Source organism: Perca flavescens, chromosome 22 (genome assembly GCF_004354835.1).
Source record: "Perca flavescens isolate YP-PL-M2 chromosome 22, PFLA_1.0, whole genome shotgun sequence".
In the NCBI taxonomy this organism is placed as follows: Eukaryota; Metazoa; Chordata; class Actinopteri; order Perciformes; family Percidae; genus Perca; species Perca flavescens.
This window is the reverse complement of record NC_041352.1, coordinates 1,345,086-1,364,009: the sequence shown is the minus strand read 5'-3', so window position 1 is coordinate 1,364,009 and position 18,924 is coordinate 1,345,086. Positions and strand designations below refer to the sequence as shown.

General features: G+C 42.8%; 18 non-coding genes across 18 annotated transcripts; all 18 read right to left on the bottom strand.

Annotated features, from left to right (window-relative positions):
* Nucleotides 1-262: 262 nt before the first annotated feature.
* On the bottom strand, nucleotides 263-334 carry trnaq-cug (transfer RNA glutamine (anticodon CUG)). The gene has a single exon. It is a non-coding gene; the product is annotated as a tRNA-Gln (tRNA).
* Nucleotides 335-746: 412 nt separating this feature from the next.
* trnal-cag (transfer RNA leucine (anticodon CAG)) lies at nucleotides 747-829 on the bottom strand. Its single transcript has one exon. It is a non-coding gene; the product is annotated as a tRNA-Leu (tRNA).
* A 715-nt stretch (nucleotides 830-1,544) lies between these two features.
* Nucleotides 1,545-1,616, bottom strand: trnaq-cug (transfer RNA glutamine (anticodon CUG)). The gene has a single exon. It is a non-coding gene; the product is annotated as a tRNA-Gln (tRNA).
* Nucleotides 1,617-2,036: 420 nt separating this feature from the next.
* On the bottom strand, nucleotides 2,037-2,119 carry trnal-cag (transfer RNA leucine (anticodon CAG)). The gene has a single exon. It is a non-coding gene; the product is annotated as a tRNA-Leu (tRNA).
* Nucleotides 2,120-2,812: 693 nt separating this feature from the next.
* trnaq-cug (transfer RNA glutamine (anticodon CUG)) lies at nucleotides 2,813-2,884 on the bottom strand. The gene has a single exon. It is a non-coding gene; the product is annotated as a tRNA-Gln (tRNA).
* A 413-nt stretch (nucleotides 2,885-3,297) lies between these two features.
* On the bottom strand, nucleotides 3,298-3,380 carry trnal-cag (transfer RNA leucine (anticodon CAG)). The gene has a single exon. It is a non-coding gene; the product is annotated as a tRNA-Leu (tRNA).
* A 705-nt stretch (nucleotides 3,381-4,085) lies between these two features.
* trnaq-cug (transfer RNA glutamine (anticodon CUG)) lies at nucleotides 4,086-4,157 on the bottom strand. The gene has a single exon. It is a non-coding gene; the product is annotated as a tRNA-Gln (tRNA).
* A 414-nt stretch (nucleotides 4,158-4,571) lies between these two features.
* trnal-cag (transfer RNA leucine (anticodon CAG)) lies at nucleotides 4,572-4,654 on the bottom strand. The gene has a single exon. It is a non-coding gene; the product is annotated as a tRNA-Leu (tRNA).
* Nucleotides 4,655-5,467: 813 nt separating this feature from the next.
* On the bottom strand, nucleotides 5,468-5,539 carry trnaq-cug (transfer RNA glutamine (anticodon CUG)). Its single transcript has one exon. It is a non-coding gene; the product is annotated as a tRNA-Gln (tRNA).
* Nucleotides 5,540-5,959: 420 nt separating this feature from the next.
* On the bottom strand, nucleotides 5,960-6,042 carry trnal-cag (transfer RNA leucine (anticodon CAG)). The gene has a single exon. It is a non-coding gene; the product is annotated as a tRNA-Leu (tRNA).
* Nucleotides 6,043-6,735: 693 nt separating this feature from the next.
* On the bottom strand, nucleotides 6,736-6,807 carry trnaq-cug (transfer RNA glutamine (anticodon CUG)). The gene has a single exon. It is a non-coding gene; the product is annotated as a tRNA-Gln (tRNA).
* Nucleotides 6,808-8,067: 1,260 nt separating this feature from the next.
* Nucleotides 8,068-8,139, bottom strand: trnaq-cug (transfer RNA glutamine (anticodon CUG)). Its single transcript has one exon. It is a non-coding gene; the product is annotated as a tRNA-Gln (tRNA).
* Nucleotides 8,140-8,555: 416 nt separating this feature from the next.
* trnal-cag (transfer RNA leucine (anticodon CAG)) lies at nucleotides 8,556-8,638 on the bottom strand. Its single transcript has one exon. It is a non-coding gene; the product is annotated as a tRNA-Leu (tRNA).
* A 704-nt stretch (nucleotides 8,639-9,342) lies between these two features.
* On the bottom strand, nucleotides 9,343-9,414 carry trnaq-cug (transfer RNA glutamine (anticodon CUG)). Its single transcript has one exon. It is a non-coding gene; the product is annotated as a tRNA-Gln (tRNA).
* Nucleotides 9,415-10,670: 1,256 nt separating this feature from the next.
* Nucleotides 10,671-10,742, bottom strand: trnaq-cug (transfer RNA glutamine (anticodon CUG)). Its single transcript has one exon. It is a non-coding gene; the product is annotated as a tRNA-Gln (tRNA).
* A 1,209-nt stretch (nucleotides 10,743-11,951) lies between these two features.
* On the bottom strand, nucleotides 11,952-12,023 carry trnaq-cug (transfer RNA glutamine (anticodon CUG)). The gene has a single exon. It is a non-coding gene; the product is annotated as a tRNA-Gln (tRNA).
* A 1,187-nt stretch (nucleotides 12,024-13,210) lies between these two features.
* On the bottom strand, nucleotides 13,211-13,282 carry trnaq-cug (transfer RNA glutamine (anticodon CUG)). The gene has a single exon. It is a non-coding gene; the product is annotated as a tRNA-Gln (tRNA).
* A 1,191-nt stretch (nucleotides 13,283-14,473) lies between these two features.
* Nucleotides 14,474-14,545, bottom strand: trnaq-cug (transfer RNA glutamine (anticodon CUG)). The gene has a single exon. It is a non-coding gene; the product is annotated as a tRNA-Gln (tRNA).
* Between the last annotated feature and the right edge of the window lie 4,379 nt (nucleotides 14,546-18,924).

Genomic DNA, 18,924 nt, shown 5'->3' with positions numbered 1-18,924 from the left:
TGACCCTCACCTCAGTATTCAAAGGAACCACCTGAGGTCCCAGTACTTTGTCGCCAGAATTTTTGTGTCCGTTCAAAGCATGGCAACCCATTAGACTGATCCGCGATAAAACACGAGAAGATTTGTTTGGCGGCCACCTTCCAGCAACAGAGACAATTTCTGGTCACTGTTAAGTCAGCAAGCCAACATTAGCTTTTTACCTGTAAGCCTACTTCAAGCTAGAAAGGTTGATTCTTTTTCACCTGTACTCTGGCTTAAAACCAGGTTCCACCGAGATTTGAACTCGGATCGCTGGATTCAGAGTCCAGAGTGCTAACCATTACACCATGGAACCACGGGCTTAAAAATTATGGGTTTGCTCGGCAGTTTCTTACATCATATCCGTGTGAACGACATTAAAGGCACACAACAATCACAAAGTAGATACGACGAAAAAGCAGAAATTACTGGCTGACTTTAGTAATTTAGTAAGCTTAGCGTTCACAGAGGATGTGGGAAAAGGCAAGTCAAGAAAAGGTTTTGAAGGACTTGCCACAAACAATGAAACCAGCAGTAGATAGGTCTACTATGTACAAACACATGGTAACTTTACATGGGTTGACAATGAAGATGCTCACAAAAGGTGGGGCTGTACTCACAATTCCGTATCTTGTGCATATTCGTTTACCCTAAAATACAAAGAATTGCTAGGTTCTTTTTTTCCCAATATCATGTTTCAGACATTAGTTCCAAAGGAAAACACTTGCTGTCAGAAGTGGGATTTGAACCCACGCCTCCAGTGGAGACTGCGACCTGAACGCAGCGCCTTGGACCGCTCGGCCATCCTGACTGAATGAAAAGAATTTTAATAGGACTTGTCACAAAATGATAACACACTAAATCAAATATGTCATGATATCGTAAGTTCTTAGGCATCCAGGTCATAGATGTCAAGGGAAGGTTTCTCAATTGTCAGTCCAAATATATGGGCATGTATGAAGATATGGAAGAAAGTCACCAGGGTGGCAATGTGCTTGACAATGGCAATACACTGTGCGGGATGTGGCAATACACTGTGCGGGATGTGAAGGCATCTTACTGACTTTGTACCCCAATGTGCAATACAGGCTAAACCCTGTGGTGGGAATCAAGATCCACCAATGTTCTGTCCTCAATGTTCACCTGAGTCCAGAAATGTCACAGTAGGCCAAAATGTCCACCAATTAGCCACGTGAAAGCATTAAAAAGACATCTATGATCAGAACAAGATTCCCAGAGGGCGTGTGGCCAGCCGGTACCGATGTGACCCTCACCTCAGTATTCAAAGGAACCACCTGAGGTCCCAGTACTTTGTCGCCAGAATTTTTGTGTCCGTTCAAAGCATGGCAACCCATTAGACTGATCCGCGATAAAACACGAGAAGATTTGTTTGGCGGCCACCTTCCAGCAACAGAGACAATTTCTGGTCACTGTTAAGTCAGCAAGCCAACATTAGCTTTTTACCTGTAAGCCTACTTCAAGCTAGAAAGGTTGATTCTTTTTCACCTGTACTCTGGCTTAAAACCAGGTTCCACCGAGATTTGAACTCGGATCGCTGGATTCAGAGTCCAGAGTGCTAACCATTACACCATGGAACCACCGGGCTTAAAAATTATGGGTTTGCTCGGCAGTTTCTTACATCATATCCGTGTGAACGACATTAAAGGCACACAACAATCACAAAGTAGATACGACGAAAAAGCAGAAATTACTGGCTGACTTTAGTAATTTAGTAAGCTTTAGCGTTCACAGAGGATGTGGGAAAAGGCAAGTCAAGAAAAGGTTTTGAAGGACTTGCCACAAACAATGAAACCAGCAGTAGATAGGTCTACTATGTACAAACACATGGTAACTTTACATGGGTTGACAATGAAGATGCTCACAAAAGGTGGGGCTGTACTCACAATTCCATTATCTTGTGCATATTCGTTTACCCTAAAATACAAAGAATTGCTAGGTTTTAGTTTTTTTTTCCCAATATCATGTTTCAGACATTAGTTCCAAAGGAAAACACTTGCTGTCAGAAGTGGGATTTGAACCCACGCCTCCAGTGGAGACTGCGACCTGAACGCAGCGCCTTGGACCGCTCGGCCATCCTGACTGAATGAAAAGAATTTTAATAGGACTTGTCACAAAATGATAACACACTAAATCAAATATGTCATGATATCGTAAGTTCTTAGGCATCCAGGTCATAGATGTCAAGGGAAGGTTTCTCAATTGTCAGTCCAAATATATGGGCATGTATGAAGATATGGAAGAAAGTCACCAGGGTGGCAATGTGCTTGACAATGGCAATACACTGTGCGGGATGTGAAGGCATCTTACTGACTTTGTACCCCAATGTGCAATACAGGCTAAACCCTGTGGTGGGAATCAAGATCCACCAATGTTCTGTCCTCAATGTTCACCTGAGTCCAGAAATGTCACAGTAGGCCAAAATGTCCACCAATTAGCCACGTGAAAGCATTAAAAGACATCTATGATCAGAACAAGATTCCCAGAGGGCGTGTGGCCAGCCCGGTACCGATGTGACCCTCACCTCAGTATTCAAAGGAACCACCTGAGGTCCCAGTACTTTGTCGCCAGAATTTTTGTGTCCGTTCAAAGCATGGCAACCCATTAGACTGATCCGCGATAAAACACGAGAAGATTTGTTTGGCGGCCACCTTCCAGCAACAGAGACAATTTCTGGTCACTGTTAAGTCAGCAAGCCAACATTAGCTTTTTACCTGTAAGCCTACTTCAAGCTAGAAAGGTTGATTCTTTTTCACCTGTACTCTGGCTTAAAACCAGGTTCCACCGAGATTTGAACTCGGATCGCTGGATTCAGAGTCCAGAGTGCTAACCATTACACCATGGAACCACCGGGCTTAAAAATTATGGGTTTGCTCGGCAGTTTCTTACATCATATCCGTGTGAACGACATTAAAGGCACACAACAATCACAAAGTAGATACGACGAAAAAGCAGAAATTACTGGCTGACTTTAGTAATTTAGTAAGCTTAGCGTTCACAGAGGATGTGGGAAAAGGCAAGTCAAGAAAAGGTTTTGAAGGACTTGCCACAAACAATGAAACCAGCAGTAGATAGGTCTACTATGTACAAACACATGGTAACTTTACATGGGTTGACAATGAAGATGCTCACAAAAGGTGGGGCTGTACTCACAATTCCGTATCTTGTGCATATTCGTTTACCCTAAAATACAAAGAATTGCTAGGTTCTTTTTTTCCCAATATCATGTTTCAGACATTAGTTCCAAAGGAAAACACTTGCTGTCAGAAGTGGGATTTGAACCCACGCCTCCAGTGGAGACTGCGACCTGAACGCAGCGCCTTGGACCGCTCGGCCATCCTGACTGAATGAAAAGAATTTTAATAGGACTTGTCACAAAATGATAATACACTAAATCAAATATGTCATGATATCGTAAGTTCTTAGGCATCCAGGTCATAGATGTCAAGGGAAGGTTTCTCAATTGTCAGTCCAAATATATGGGCATGTATGAAGATATGGAAGAACGTCACCAGGGTGGTCACCAGGGTGGTAATGTGCTTGACAATGGCAATACACTGTGCGGGATGTGAAGGCATCTTACTGACTTTGTACCCCAATGTGCAATACAGGCTAAACCCTGTGGTGGGAATCAAGATCCACCAATGTTCTGTCCTCAATGTTCACCTGAGTCCAGAAATGTCACAGTAGGCCAAAATGTCCACCAATTAGCCACGTGAAAGCATTAAAAAGACATCTATGATCAGAACAAGATTCCCAGAGGGCGTGTGGCCAGCCGGTACCGATGTGACCCTCACCTCAGTATTCAAAGGAACCACCTGAGGTCCCAGTACTTTGTCGCCAGAATTTTTGTGTCCGTTCAAAGCATGGCAACCCATTAGACTGATCCGCGATAAAACACGAGAAGATTTGTTTGGCGGCCACCTTCCAGCAACAGAGACAATTTCTGGTCACTGTTAAGTCAGCAAGCCAACATTAGCTTTTTACCTGTAAGCCTACTTCAAGCTAGAAAGGTTGATTCTTTTTCACCTGTACTCTGGCTTAAAACCAGGTTCCACCGAGATTTGAACTCGGATCGCTGGATTCAGAGTCCAGAGTGCTAACCATTACACCATGGAACCACCGGGCTTAAAAATTATGGGTTTGCTCGGCAGTTTCTTACATCATATCCGTGTGAACGACATTAAAGGCACACAACAATCACAAAGTAGATACGACGAAAAAGCAGAAATTACTGGCTGACTTTAGTAATTTAGTAAGCTTAGCGTTCACAGAGGATGTGGGAAAAGGCAAGTCAAGAAAAGGTTTTGAAGGACTTGCCACAAACAATGAAACCAGCAGTAGATAGGTCTACTATGTACAAACACATGGTAACTTTACATGGGTTGACAATGAAGATGCTCACAAAAGGTGGGGCTGTACTCACAATTCCGTATCTTGTGCATATTCGTTTACCCTAAAATACAAAGAATTGCTAGGTTCTTTTTTTTTTTTATATCATGTTTCAGACATTAGTTCCAAAGGAAAACACTTGCTGTCAGAAGTGGGATTTGAACCCACGCCTCCAGTGGAGACTGCGACCTGAACGCAGCGCCTTGGACCGCTCGGCCATCCTGACTGAATGAAAAGAATTTTAGTAGGACTTGTCACAAAATGATAATACACTAAATCAAATATGTCATGATATCGTAAGTTCTTAGGCATCCAGGTCATAGATGTCAAGGGAAGGTTTCTCAATTGTCAGTCCAAATATATGGGCATGTATGAAGATATGGAAGAAAGTCACCAGGGTGGCAATGTGCTTGACAATGGCAATACACTGTGCGGGATGTGAAGGCATCTTACTGACTTTGTACCCCAATGTGCAATACAGGCTAAACCCTGTGGTGGGAATCAAGATCCACCAATGTTCTGTCCTCAATGTTCACCTGAGTCCAGAAATGTCACAGTAGGCCAAAATGTCCACCAATTAGCCACGTGAAAGCATTAAAAAGACATCTATGATGTATGAAGATATGGAAGAAAGTCACCAGGGTGGCAATGTGCTTGACAATGGAACAAGATTCAATGTTCACCTGAGTCCAGAAATGCCACATGATCAGCATTAAAAGACAAAAAGACATCTATGATCGAGATTCCCAGAGGGCGTGTGGCCAGCCGGTACCGATGTGACCCTCACCTCAGTATTCAAAGGAACCACCTGAGGTCCCAGTACTTTGTCGCCAGAATTTTTGTGTCCGTTCAAAGCATGGCAACCCATTAGACTGATCCGCGATAAAACACGAGAAGATTTGTTTGGCGGCCACCTTCCAGCAACAGAGACAATTTCTGGTCACTGTTAAGTCAGCAAGCCAACATTAGCTTTTTACCTGTAAGCCTACTTCAAGCTAGAAAGGTTGATTCTTTTTCACCTGTACTCTGGCTTAAAACCAGGTTCCACCGAGATTTGAACTCGGATCGCTGGATTCAGAGTCCAGAGTGCTAACCATTACACCATGGAACCACCGGGCTTAAAAATTATGGGTTTGCTCGGCAGTTTCTTACATCATATCCGTGTGAACGACATTAAAGGCACACAACAATCACAAAGTAGATACGACGAAAAAGCAGAAATTACTGGCTGACTTTAGTAATTTAGTAAGCTTAGCGTTCACAGAGGATGTGGGAAAAGGCAAGTCAAGAAAAGGTTTTGAAGGACTTGCCACAAACAATGAAACCAGCAGTAGATAGGTCTACTATGTACAAACACATGGTAACTTTACATGGGTTGACAATGAAGATGCTCACAAAAGGTGGGGCTGTACTCACAATTCCGTATCTTGTGCATATTCGATTTACCCAAAAAAATACAAAGAATTGCTAGGTTAGATGTTTTTTTCCCAATATCATGTTTCAGACATTAGTTCCAAAGGAAAACACTTGCTGTCAGAAGTGGGATTTGAACCCCGCCTCCAGTGGAGACTGCGACCTGAACGCAGCGCCTTGGACCGCTTCGGCCATCCTGACTGAATGAAAAGAATTTTAATAGGACTTGTCACAAAATGATAACACACTAAATCAAATATGTCATGATATCGTAAGTTCTTAGGCATCCAGGTCATAGATGTCAAGGGAAGGTTTCTCAATTGTCAGTCCAAATATATGGGCATGTATGAAGATATGGAAGAAAGTCACCAGGGTGGCAATGTGCTTGACAATGGCAATACACTGTGCGGGATGTGAAGGCATCTTACTGACTTTGTACCCCAATGTGCAATACAGGCTAAACCCTGTGGTGGGAATCAAGATCCACCAATGTTCTGTCCTCAATGTTCACCTGAGTCCAGAAATGTCACAGTAGGCCAAAATGTCCACCAATTAGCCACGTGAAAGCATTAAAAAGACATCTATGATCAGAACAAGATTCCCAGAGGGCGTGTGGCCAGCCGGTACCGATGTGACCCTCACCTCAGTATTCAAAGGAACCACCTGAGGTCCCAGTACTTTGTCGCCAGAATTTTTGTGTCCGTTCAAAGCATGGCAACCCATTAGACTGATCCGCGATAAAACACGAGAAGATTTGTTTGGCGGCCACCTTCCAGCAACAGAGACAATTTCTGGTCACTGTTAAGTCAGCAAGCCAACATTAGCTTTTTACCTGTAAGCCTACTTCAAGCTAGAAAGGTTGATTCTTTTTCACCTGTACTCTGGCTTAAAACCAGGTTCCACCGAGATTTGAACTCGGATCGCTGGATTCAGAGTCCAGAGTGCTAACCATTACACCATGGAACCACCGGGCTTAAAAATTATGGGTTTGCTCGGCAGTTTCTTACATCATATCCGTGTGAACGACATTAAAGGCACACAACAATCACAAAGTAGATACGACGAAAAAGCAGAAATTACTGGCTGACTTTAGTAATTTAGTAAGCTTAGCGTTCACAGAGGATGTGGGAAAAGGCAAGTCAAGAAAAGGTTTTGAAGGACTTGCCACAAACAATGAAACCAGCAGTAGATAGGTCTACTATGTACAAACACATGGTAACTTTACATGGGTTGACAATGAAGATGCTCACAAAAGGTGGGGCTGTACTCACAATTCCGTATCTTGTGCATATTCGTTTACCCTAAAATACAAAGAATTGCTAGGTTCTTTTTTTCCCAATATCATGTTTCAGACATTAGTTCCAAAGGAAAAACACTTGCTGTCAGAAGTGGGAATTTTTGAACCCACGCCTCCAGTGGAGACCAGGTCGACCTGAACAAATATATGGGCATGTATGAAGATATGGAAGAAAGTCACCAGGGTGGCCTTTGGACCGGGATGTGAAGGCATCTTACTGGCCATCCTGACTGAATGAAAAGAATTTTAATAGGACTTGTCACAAAATGATAATACACTAAATCAAATATGTCATGATATCGAATGAAAAGTTCTTAGGCATCCAGGTCATAGATGTCAAGGGAAGGTTTCTCAATTGTCAGTCCAAATATATGGGCATGTATGAAGATATGGAAGAAAGTCACCAGGGTGGCAATGTGCTTGACAATGGCAATACACTGTGCGGGATGTGAAGGCATCTTACTGACTTTGTACCCCAATGTGCAATACAGGCTAAACCCTGTGGTGGGAATCAAGATCCACCAATGTTCTGTCCTCAATGTTCACCTGAGTCCAGAAATGTCACAGTAGGCCAAAATGTCCACCAATTAGCCACGTGAAAGCATTAAAAAGACATCTATGATCAGAACAAGATTCCCAGAGGGCGTGTGGCCAGCCGGTACCGATGTGACCCTCACCTCAGTATTCAAAGGAACCACCTGAGGTCCCAGTACTTTGTCGCCAGAATTTTTGTGTCCGTTCAAAGCATGGCAACCCATTAGACTGATCCGCGATAAAACACGAGAAGATTTGTTTGGCGGCCACCTTCCAGCAACAGAGACAATTTCTGGTCACTGTTAAGTCAGCAAGCCAACATTAGCTTTTTACCTGTAAGCCTACTTCAAGCTAGAAAGGTTGATTCTTTTTCACCTGTACTCTGGCTTAAAACCAGGTTCCACCGAGATTTGAACTCGGATCGCTGGATTCAGAGTCCAGAGTGCTAACCATTACACCATGGAACCACCGGGCTTAAAAATTATGGGTTTGCTCTCGGCAGTTTCTTACATCATATCCGTGTGAACGACATTAAAGGCACACAACAATCACAAAGTAGATACGACGAAAAAGCAGAAATTACTGGCTGACTTTAGTAATTTAGTAAGCTTAGCGTTCACAGAGGATGTGGGAAAAGGCAAGTCAAGAAAAGGTTTTGAAGGACTTGCCACAAACAATGAAACCAGCAGTAGATAGGTCTACTATGTACAAACACATGGTAACTTTACATGGGTTGACAATGAAGATGCTCACAAAAGGTGGGGCTGTACTCACAATTCCGTATCTTGTGCATATTCGTTTACCCTAAAATACAAAGAATTGCTAGGTTCTTTTTTTTCCCAATATCATGTTTCAGACATTAGTTCCAAAGGAAAACACTTGCTGTCAGAAGTGGGATTTGAACCCACGCCTCCAGTGGAGACTGCGACCTGAACGCAGCGCCTTGGACCGCTCGGCCATCCTGACTGAATGAAAAGAATTTTAGTAGGACTTGTCACAAAATGATAATACACTAAATCAAATATGTCATGATATCGTAAGTTCTTAGGCATCCAGGTCATAGATGTCAAGGGAAGGTTTCTCAATTGTCAGTCCAAATATATGGGCATGTATGAAGATATGGAAGAAAGTCACCAGGGTGGCAATGTGCTTGACAATGGCAATACACTGTGCGGGATGTGAAGGCATCTTACTGACTTTGTACCCCAATGTGCAATACAGGCTAAACCCTGTGGTGGGAATCAAGATCCACCAATGTTCTGTCCTCAATGTTCACCTGAGTCCAGAAATGTCACAGTAGGCCAAAATGTCCACCAATTAGCCACGTGAAAGCATTAAAAAGACATCTATGATCAGAACAAGATTCCCAGAGGGCGTGTGGCCAGCCGGTACCGATGTGACCCTCACCTCAGTATTCAAAGGAACCACCTGAGGTCCCAGTACTTTGTCGCCAGAATTTTTGTGTCCGTTCAAAGCATGGCAACCCATTAGCAACCCATTAGTCTGATCCGCGATAAAACACGAGAAGATTTGTTTGGCGGCCACCTTCCAGCAACAGAGACAATTTCTGGTCACTGTTAAGTCAGCAAGCCAACATTAGCTTTTTACCTGTAAGCCTACTTCAAGCTAGAAAGGTTGATTCTTTTTCACCTGTACTCTGGCTTAAAACCAGGTTCCACCGAGATTTGAACTCGGATCGCTGGATTCAGAGTCCAGAGTGCTAACCATTACACCATGGAACCACCGGGCTTAAAAATTATGGGTTTGCTCGGCAGTTTCTTACATCATATCCGTGTGAACGACATTAAAGGCACACAACAATCACAAAGTAGATACGACGAAAAAGCAGAAATTACTGGCTGACTTTAGTAATTTAGTAAGCTTAGCGTTCACAGAGGATGTGGGAAAAGGCAAGTCAAGAAAAGGTTTTGAAGGACTTGCCACAAACAATGAAACCAGCAGTAGATAGGTCTACTATGTACAAACACATGGTAACTTTACATGGGTTGACAATGAAGATGCTCACAAAAGGTGGGGCTGTACTCACAATTCCGTATCTTGTGCATATTCGTTTACCCTAAAATACAAAGAATTGCTAGGTTCTTTTTTTCCCAATATCATGTTTCAGACATTAGTTCCAAAGGAAAACACTTGCTGTCAGAAGGGATTTGAACCCACGCCTCCAGTGGAGACTGCGACCTGAACGCAGCGCCTTGGACCGCTCGGCCATCCTGACTGAATGAAAAGAATTTTAATAGGACTTGTCACAAAATGATAATACACTAAATCAAATATGTCATGATATCGTAAGTTCTTAGGCATCCAGGTCATAGATGTCAAGGGAAGGTTTCTCAATTGTCAGTCCAAATATATGGGCATGTATGAAGATATGGAAGAAAGTCACCAGGGTGGCAATGTGCTTGACAATGGCAATACACTGTGCGGGATGTGAAGGCATCTTACTGACTTTGTACCCCAATGTGCAATACAGGCTAAACCCTGTGGTGGGAATCAAGATCCACCAATGTTCTGTCCTCAATGTTCACCTGAGTCCAGAAATGTCACAGTAGGCCAAAATGTCCACCAATTAGCCACGTGAAAGCATTAAAAAGACATCTATGATCAGAACAAGATTCCCAGAGGGCAGGGTGGTGGCCAGCCGGTACCGATGTGACCCTCACCTCAGTATTCAAAGGAACCACCTGAGGTCCCAGTACAAGATTTTGGCCAGCCGGTACCGATGTGACCCTCACCTCAGTATTCAAAGGCCTGAGGTCCCAATTTTGTCGCCAGAATTTTTGTGTCCGTTCAAAGCATGGCAACCCATTAGACTGATCCGCGATAAAACACGAGAAGATTTGTTTGGCGGCCACCTTCCAGCAACAGAGACAATTTCTGGTCACTGTTAAGTCAGCAAGCCAACATTAGCTTTTTACCTGTAAGCCTACTTCAAGCTAGAAAGGTTGATTCTTTTTCACCTGTACTCTGGCTTAAAACCAGGTTCCACCGAGATTTGAACTCGGATCGCTGGATTCAGAGTCCAGAGTGCTAACCATTACACCATGGAACCACCGGGCTTAAAAATTATGGGTTTGCTCGGCAGTTTCTTACATCATATCCGTGTGAACGACATTAAAGGCACACAACAATCACAAAGTAGATACGACGAAAAAGCAGAAATTACTGGCTGACTTTAGTAATTTAGTAAGCTTAGCGTTCACAGAGGATGTGGGAAAAGGCAAGTCAAGAAAAGGTTTTGAAGGACTTGCCACAAACAATGAAACCAGCAGTAGATAGGTCTACTATGTACAAACACATGGTAACTTTACATGGGTTGACAATGAAGATGCTCACAAAAGGTGGGGCTGTACTCACAATTCCGTATCTTGTGCATATTCGTTTACCCTAAAATACAAAGAATTGCTAGGTTCTGTTTTTTTTTCCCAATATCATGTTTCAGACATTAGTTCCAAAGGAAAACACTTGCTGTCAGAAGTGGGATTTGAACCCACGCCTCCAGTGAGACTAAACCCAGTGGAGACTGCGACCTGAACGCAGCGCCTTGGACCGCTCGGCCATCCTGACTGAATGAAAAAGAATTTTAGTAGGACTTGTCACAAAATGATAATACACTAAATCAAATATGTCATGATATCGTAAGTTCTTAGGCATCCAGGTCATAGATGTCAAGGGAAGGTTTCTCAATTGTCAGTCCAAATATATGGGCATGTATGAAGATATGGAAGAAAGTCACCAGGGTGGCAATGTGCTTGACAATGGCAATACACTGTGCGGGATGTGAAGGCATCTTACTGACTTTGTACCCCAATGTGCAATACAGGCTAAACCCTGTGGTGGGAATCAAGATCCACCAATGTTCTGTCCTCAATGTTCACCTGAGTCCAGAAATGTCACAGTAGGCCAAAATGTCCACCAATTAGCCACGTGAAAGCATTAAAAAGACATCTATGATCAGAACAAGATTCCCAGAGGGCGTGTGGCCAGCCGGTACCGATGTGACCCTCACCTCAGTATTCAAAGGAACCACCTGAGGTCCCAGTACTTTGTCGCCAGAATTTTTGTGTCCGTTCAAAGCATGGCAACCCATTAGACTGATCCGCGATAAAACACGAGAAGATTTGTTTGGCGGCCACCTTCCAGCAACAGAGACAATTTCTGGTCACTGTTAAGTCAGCAAGCCAACATTAGCTTTTTACCTGTAAGCCTACTTCAAGCTAGAAAGGTTGATTCTTTTTCACCTGTACTCTGGCTTAAAACCAGGTTCCACCGAGATTTGAACTCGGATCGCTGGATTCAGAGTCCAGAGTGCTAACCATTACACCATGGAACCACCGGGCTTAAAAATTATGGGTTTGCTCGGCAGTTTCTTACATCATATCCGTGAACGACATTAAAGGCACACAACAATCACAAAGTAGATACGACGAAAAAGCAGAAATTACTGGCTGACTTTAGTAATTTAGTAAGCTTAGCGTTCACAGAGGATGTGGGAAAAGGCAAGTCAAGAAAAGGTTTTGAAGGACTTGCCACAAACAATGAAACCAGCAGTAGATAGGTCTACTATGTACAAACACATGGTAACTTTACATGGGTTGACAATGAAGATGCTCACAAAAGGTGGGGCTGTACTCACAATTCCGTATCTTGTGCATATTCGTTTACCCTAAAATACAAAGAATTGCTAGGTTCTTTTTTTTTCCCAATATCATGTTTCAGACATTAGTTCCAAAGGAAAACACTTGCTGTCAGAAGTGGGATTTGAACCCACGCCCAGTGGAGACTGCGACCTGAACGCAGCGCCTTGGACCGCTCGCCATCCTGACTGAATGAAAAGAATTTTAGTAGGACTTGTCACAAAATGATAATACACTAAATCAAATATGTCATGATATCGTAAGTTCTTAGGCATCCAGGTCATAGATGTCAAGGGAAGGTTTCTCAATTGTCAGTCCAAATATATGGGCATGTATGAAGATATGGAAGAAAGTCACCAGGGTGGCAATGTGCTTGACAATGGCAATACACTGTGCGGGATGTGAAGGCATCTTACTGACTTTGTACCCCAATGTGCAATACAGGCTAAACCCTGTGGTGGGAATCAAGATCCACCAATGTTCTGTCCTCAATGTTCACCTGAGTCCAGAAATGTCACAGTAGGCCAAAATGTCCACCAATTAGCCACGTGAAAGCATTAAAAAAGACATCTATGATCAGAACAAGATTCCCAGAGGGCGTGTGGCCAGCCGGTACCGATGTGACCCTCACCTCAGTATTCAAAGGAACCACCTGAGGTCCCAGTACTTTGTCGCCAGAATTTTTGTGTCCGTTCAAAGCATGGCAACCCATTAGACTGATCCGCGATAAAACACGAGAAGATTTGTTTGGCGGCCACCTTCCAGCAACAGAGACAATTTCTGGTCACTGTTAAGTCAGCAAGCCAACATTAGCTTTTTACCTGTAAGCCTACTTCAAGCTAGAAAGGTTGATTCTTTTTCACCTGTACTCTGGCTTAAAACCAGGTTCCACCGAGATTTGAACTCGGATCGCTGGATTCAGAGTCCAGAGTGCTAACCATTACACCATGGAACCACCGGGCTTAAAAATTATGGGTTTGCTCGGCAGTTTCTTACATCATATCCGTGTGAACGACATTAAAGGCACACAACAATCACAAAGTAGATACGACGAAAAAGCAGAAATTACTGGCTGACTTTAGTAATTTAGTAAGCTTAGCGTTCACAGAGGATGTGGGAAAAGGCAAGTCAAGAAAAGGTTTTGAAGGACTTGCCACAAACAATGAAACCAGCAGTAGATAGGTCTACTATGTACAAACACATGGTAACTTTACATAGGTTGACAATGAAGATGCTCACAAAAGGTGGGGCTGTACTCACAATTCCGTATCTTGTGCATATATATTCGTTTACCCTAAAATACAAAGAATTGCTAGGTTCTTTTTTTTCCCAATATCATGTTTCAGACATTAGTTACAAAGGAAAACACTTGCTGTCATAAGTGGGATTTAAACCGACGCCTCCAGTGGAGACTGCGACCTGAACACAGTGCCTCGGACCACTCGGCCATCCTGACTGAATGAACAGAATTTTAGTAGGACTTGTCACAAAAATGATAATACACTAAATCAAATATGTCATGATATCGTAAGTTCTTAGGCATCCAGGTCATAGATGTCAAGGGAAGGTTTCTCAATTGTCAGTCCAAATATATGGGCATGTATGAAGATATGGAAGAAAGTCACCAGGGTGGCAATGTGCTTGACAATGGCAATACACTGTGCGGGATGTGAAGGCATCTTACTGACTTTGTACCCCAATGTGCAATACAGGCTAAACCCTGTGGTGGGAATCAAGATCCACCAATGTTTCTGTCCTCAATGTCCACCTGAGTCCAGAAATGTCACAGTAGGCCAAAATGTCCACCAATTAGCCACGTGAAAGCATTAAAAAGACATCTATGATCTGAACAAGATTCCCAGAGGGCGTGTGGCCAGCCGGTACCGATGTGACCCTCACCTCAGTATTCAAAGGGACCACCTGAGGTCCCAGTAATTTGTCGCCAGAATTTTTGTGTCAAAGCATGGCAACCCATTAGACTGATCCGCGATAAAACACAAGAAGATTTGTTTGGCAGCCACCTTCTAGCAACAGAGACAATTTCTGGTCACTGTTAAGTCAGCAAGCCAACATTAGCTTTTTACCTGTAAGCCTACTTTAAGCTAGAAAGGTTGATTCTTTTTCACCGGTACTCTGGCTTAAAACCAGGTTCCACCAAGTTTTGAACTCAGATTGCTGGATTCAGAGTCCAGAGTGCTAACCATTACACCATGGAACCATAACATGGAAGTAACACATGGGTTAGTTAGACAGGTTCTAAAATCATATCCACATTTATGATATTGAAGGCACACAACAATCGTGTGAGTGTGTGGGTGTCTGTGTGTGTGTGTGTGTGTGTTTGTGTACGCAGGGCGTGTGATGCGTCAGGTCAGTAGTGTTGGAGTAGTAGAGCCTGTACCAGCATGCTGCTTCTGATTAGCCTCGTGAGACCGTCCTGATCTCGCGAGCTCCAGTTTTCCACTCGCAGATCAGTCTGGCATCTTGAGGCAGAGAAAATTTGGAGCCGTTCGCCAAACGACCGGGCCAATCAGCGTTGGTTTTGAGGTGGGTTAGGTGGTGATAGACCAATGGTTTATCCAATCAGCTAACCAGTATTATCAGCTAGCGGTAGCCCTAATTCTGTTACCCGCTCGCTAATGCTTTTTTTCTCTTGGATCCTTCTTTTGGAATATGGTCCGGGAACCTGAAATGGTGCCTTTTATTCCTAAATTCTCATTACACAAATGGCAAATATCCTTTACCGACATGTTGCTTGCATGCTGAGCTTACGAGCTATGCTTTGCCTGCAGCAGCAGGGGCAGGCTTGTGGTTGTATTTTCATACGCTTCGTGGATCTGATTGGTTGATTTGGCCTTATCACCAACATACACTACCGGTCAAAAGTTTGGGGTCACTTAGAAATTTCCATTCCAGACAGAATACCAGCAGAGATCAGTTGCATTGTTTTTTTTAATCAGGGCAGCAGTTTTCAGATTACATTATGTGCTTACATAATTGCAAAATGGTTCTCGACTGTTGTAGACAGAAGTGGCTGAAGAAATGCTTGAAATTCATGCTTTTTGGTCTAAACGTCATACCCAAATTAAAAGTGGTACAGCTCCCATATACTTTGACACTTAGGGGTGTGCCTGATATCATGCACCAAAAAGCATGAATTTCAAGTGTTTCTTCAGCCACTTCTTTCTACAACAGTCGAAAACCCTTTTGCAATTATGTAAGCAAATAATGTAATCTGAAAACTGCTGCCCTGGTTAAAAAAAACAATACAACTGATCTCAGCAGGTATTGTGTCTGGAATGGAGTGGAATGGAAATTTCTAAGTGACCCCAAACTTTTGACCGGTAGTGTAGGTGATAGATGGTTCATCCAATCAAATTACCAGTATTCCGCCCCTTCCCAAAAGTTCTCCAACGGAAAGTTCCCAGATGGATATGCCGAGCAAATGCGAAGCAATCCATCTGGCGGAGTCAGGTTAGCTTCTGCTGGCCCCTCTCTGCTTTCAGCTGCTGCCACCGGTAGCCCTTAGTTCTCAGGGGTGAGAAGAGGAGCTGAGGTCTGCCCACCCACACCCTCACCTTAACCCTCACCTATGTGCAAGAGAAATGTCTTCTATCTGTTAAAGCCTTTCATGTGAACCAGAAGACACATGCTTTTACACAAAGTAGAGCTGATAGTTAAAGGCTGTAAATACATCACAGTATATTAGTTTTTTCCACAGTTTGATATTACTAATGGAGCTAAGTGTAAATTCTTGCAGGAAGACTTCTAAACTTAATCACATTTCTCTCTCTTCTAAAGTGAACAGCTGTTAGAGGCATTCACTTTAATTTTAACCAATCAGAAGAGGCCATGAATTTCACGAGCCAATCACAGCATGACAGCATGTTTTAAACCTGTCTCTCTCTGCTGCTCAGTTGTCATTTCAGGCTAACCGGCAATTTCCACTGGATGCGGAACAACTGCGGAACGTCTCCGGAACGTCGACGGAGTCATTAGGTTTCCATTAAAGTCAATGTGTGTATTTCCACTGACTGCGGAACGTCTGCATCCCTACTCCGTCCCAGTTCCGTCAGTCCGCAGCCCTCCGCAGCAGATACACAGAGCTTCTATTTTTGACGGACGACGGAGAGCTCCGCAGCAATTCAGCACACGGCAGATAGTGCGGGACAGGAAGTCGAGCACAGAAACAAAATAAATATCCGGTTAATTTTCAAAATAAAATACACCGTGCTCACGGCGGATCATATTTCCCTGTACTACACCTTGAAAACACAGCACAGAGTCGTTTCCCCTCTAGTCCTCTGAATGGAAACAAACTGTTGTTGGTTTTGTGGTTCTATTCTACGTGAATTCGCGAGAACTTGTGGGTCCTCATGACTACAGCTGTCAGTCACGGCCGCAGCCGTTCGGCAACAAATCCGGACCCGGTGGGTATTATATACTGGCTGTGGAAAGCCAAAAGGGTCACAATTCGCACGGCGTTTTGAACGACGTTTGTGGCGCCACCTGGCGGTTAATAAACGCCACTACACGTCTAATAAACGCCACCTGGCGGTTAATAAACGCCACCACGCGTGTGACGTCACCAGGCGTTTAATAAACGCCACCAGATGCTTATTAGACAACTGGTGGCGTTTTGATAATCAACTCCGCCCTGTGGCTTTCACAGCCAATAGATTTGAACTCTAATTACCCAATCAGTAAAGAAGGAGGTCAGGCAACAATAATCAAGCACGGATCTCCTTTGCAGCTTGTTTAAGTAGCCCAAAGAAAATGCACAACTTTGTAGTATGTCACTTTTGTATTGCCAGACATCAGTAGGCACTGGGTGCTCATACTTTATTTAATTAATCAATCCAAATCATCCTCCCAAAAATGTAATAAAAAGTGGTGAGGAGCTATTTTCATTATTACCTGCTTAAATTTAATAAGAGCTGTCACACTAAAAACTGACTAAACGCTGTCACACTAACAACCTAATGGCATCACGTCTGCCTTTTATTGTACATTTTATCTGGGTCTATTGTTAAAAGGGTTTCAGATATGGTGATATTTAACCAAGAGAGGGGTTAACATGAAGAGTAAGCAGATTTTCATAAAATACTGTACTCTTAATTCAACTACTAGGAACCAAAGAGTAGCTTACCAGAAAATCTGACAACTCTGAAAATCTTGACAAAAAGGATTAATAGTTTCTGTAAAGGGCATGCAACAATCAAACCTAAATATTATTATAAATCTTATTTAATTACTAGAAAAAAAGCTAGTTTGGGACAATTTAGCTGTGGCTGTCTTGCATACAGTCAGTTAAATAAGAATTAGTTATATCTCAATAAAAACTAAATTAAAATTATAATGGCAGCATAGGGCACTATCACCATTTATTTTAATTCCAGTAAGAGCAATTGACCTGAAGATGGCTAGATATACTAATTATTTTCTCTACTTTCATATCTTTATGCAAAAAACACCCACCAGCGCTCTATATAAAGCAACTAAATTAAACATACGTGTCATACTTCATTTGACCTTTCAGGACACAGGAACAGCAGGTGTCAGATCCCTCAACACATTCAAATACTATGTTTATGATCTTGAGTCAATTGGACATTAAGTTGTAATTATAAATCATTATAAGCATTTTAATTTATTTTTATTCCATGCATTACTAAAAATGTAAAGCTGAAAAAATGTACTGACAAACACAAAAGCATGACAGATATAAAACATGACATTTATTAAATAACATCAAAAATTCAGCAGCACTAGGGTGCAAGTAGTCCTTTGTGCATAGTTTCTGGTATATATTTATAAGGACCACGTGACATCACATTGCTTTGCTGTCACCATTTTTGTGTCTGGTCAAAGCTAGGGGACCTACGTCATATCAACCACAACAGCTAGAGTAGACGGATACGTGATACACACAAGAGAATACGAGGAACAAATAGGTTTTTTCCGTAACGAACAACTTGCTAGTTAACCTTACTTGTGTGATCAATCTATACTTAACCACCACAAAAATAACACTGTTGATAATTGATGACTTGCATGTCCTGTTATCACATACTCTACATTTGTTTTTCTTCAACTGCCATATCTTGGCGTCATTTACCTCTCCTGCAACAGCGTATTGAGGGGCATCTGTACTCATGAGATATTCCAGTGTATGAGGATGTATTACGTACAAGTTAATGTTAAATGTGCCAGGAAAAGTAAGTAAGCAATTTCTATATACATTTTAGAGTATCGTTCAATATGTTTGATGTTGAAATGGAAAAAAATGTGCAAGGTCCAGTGGAGGTGAGTTAAGCAGGAATGGTTCAGGAGGTTCTTTTATTGACTGCCATGCAGGGCTGCGATGGAGAGCTGACAGTCAAGTGACACCTTTCAAAACAATGGATGACCCCGCAGCCTCCCTGGGAAAAGTTGAACTGCATCAGCACTGTTTCGGAGAATGTGATCTCCCTTACAGGAAGATGTAGATGGAGCGGATGAGGGGAGTCACTAGGGTACAGAGAGAAGATGACATTAGTGGAAGTGACAGACATTCAAAGTTCACTTCCGTACAAGCAACACAAAATATTGGTTATT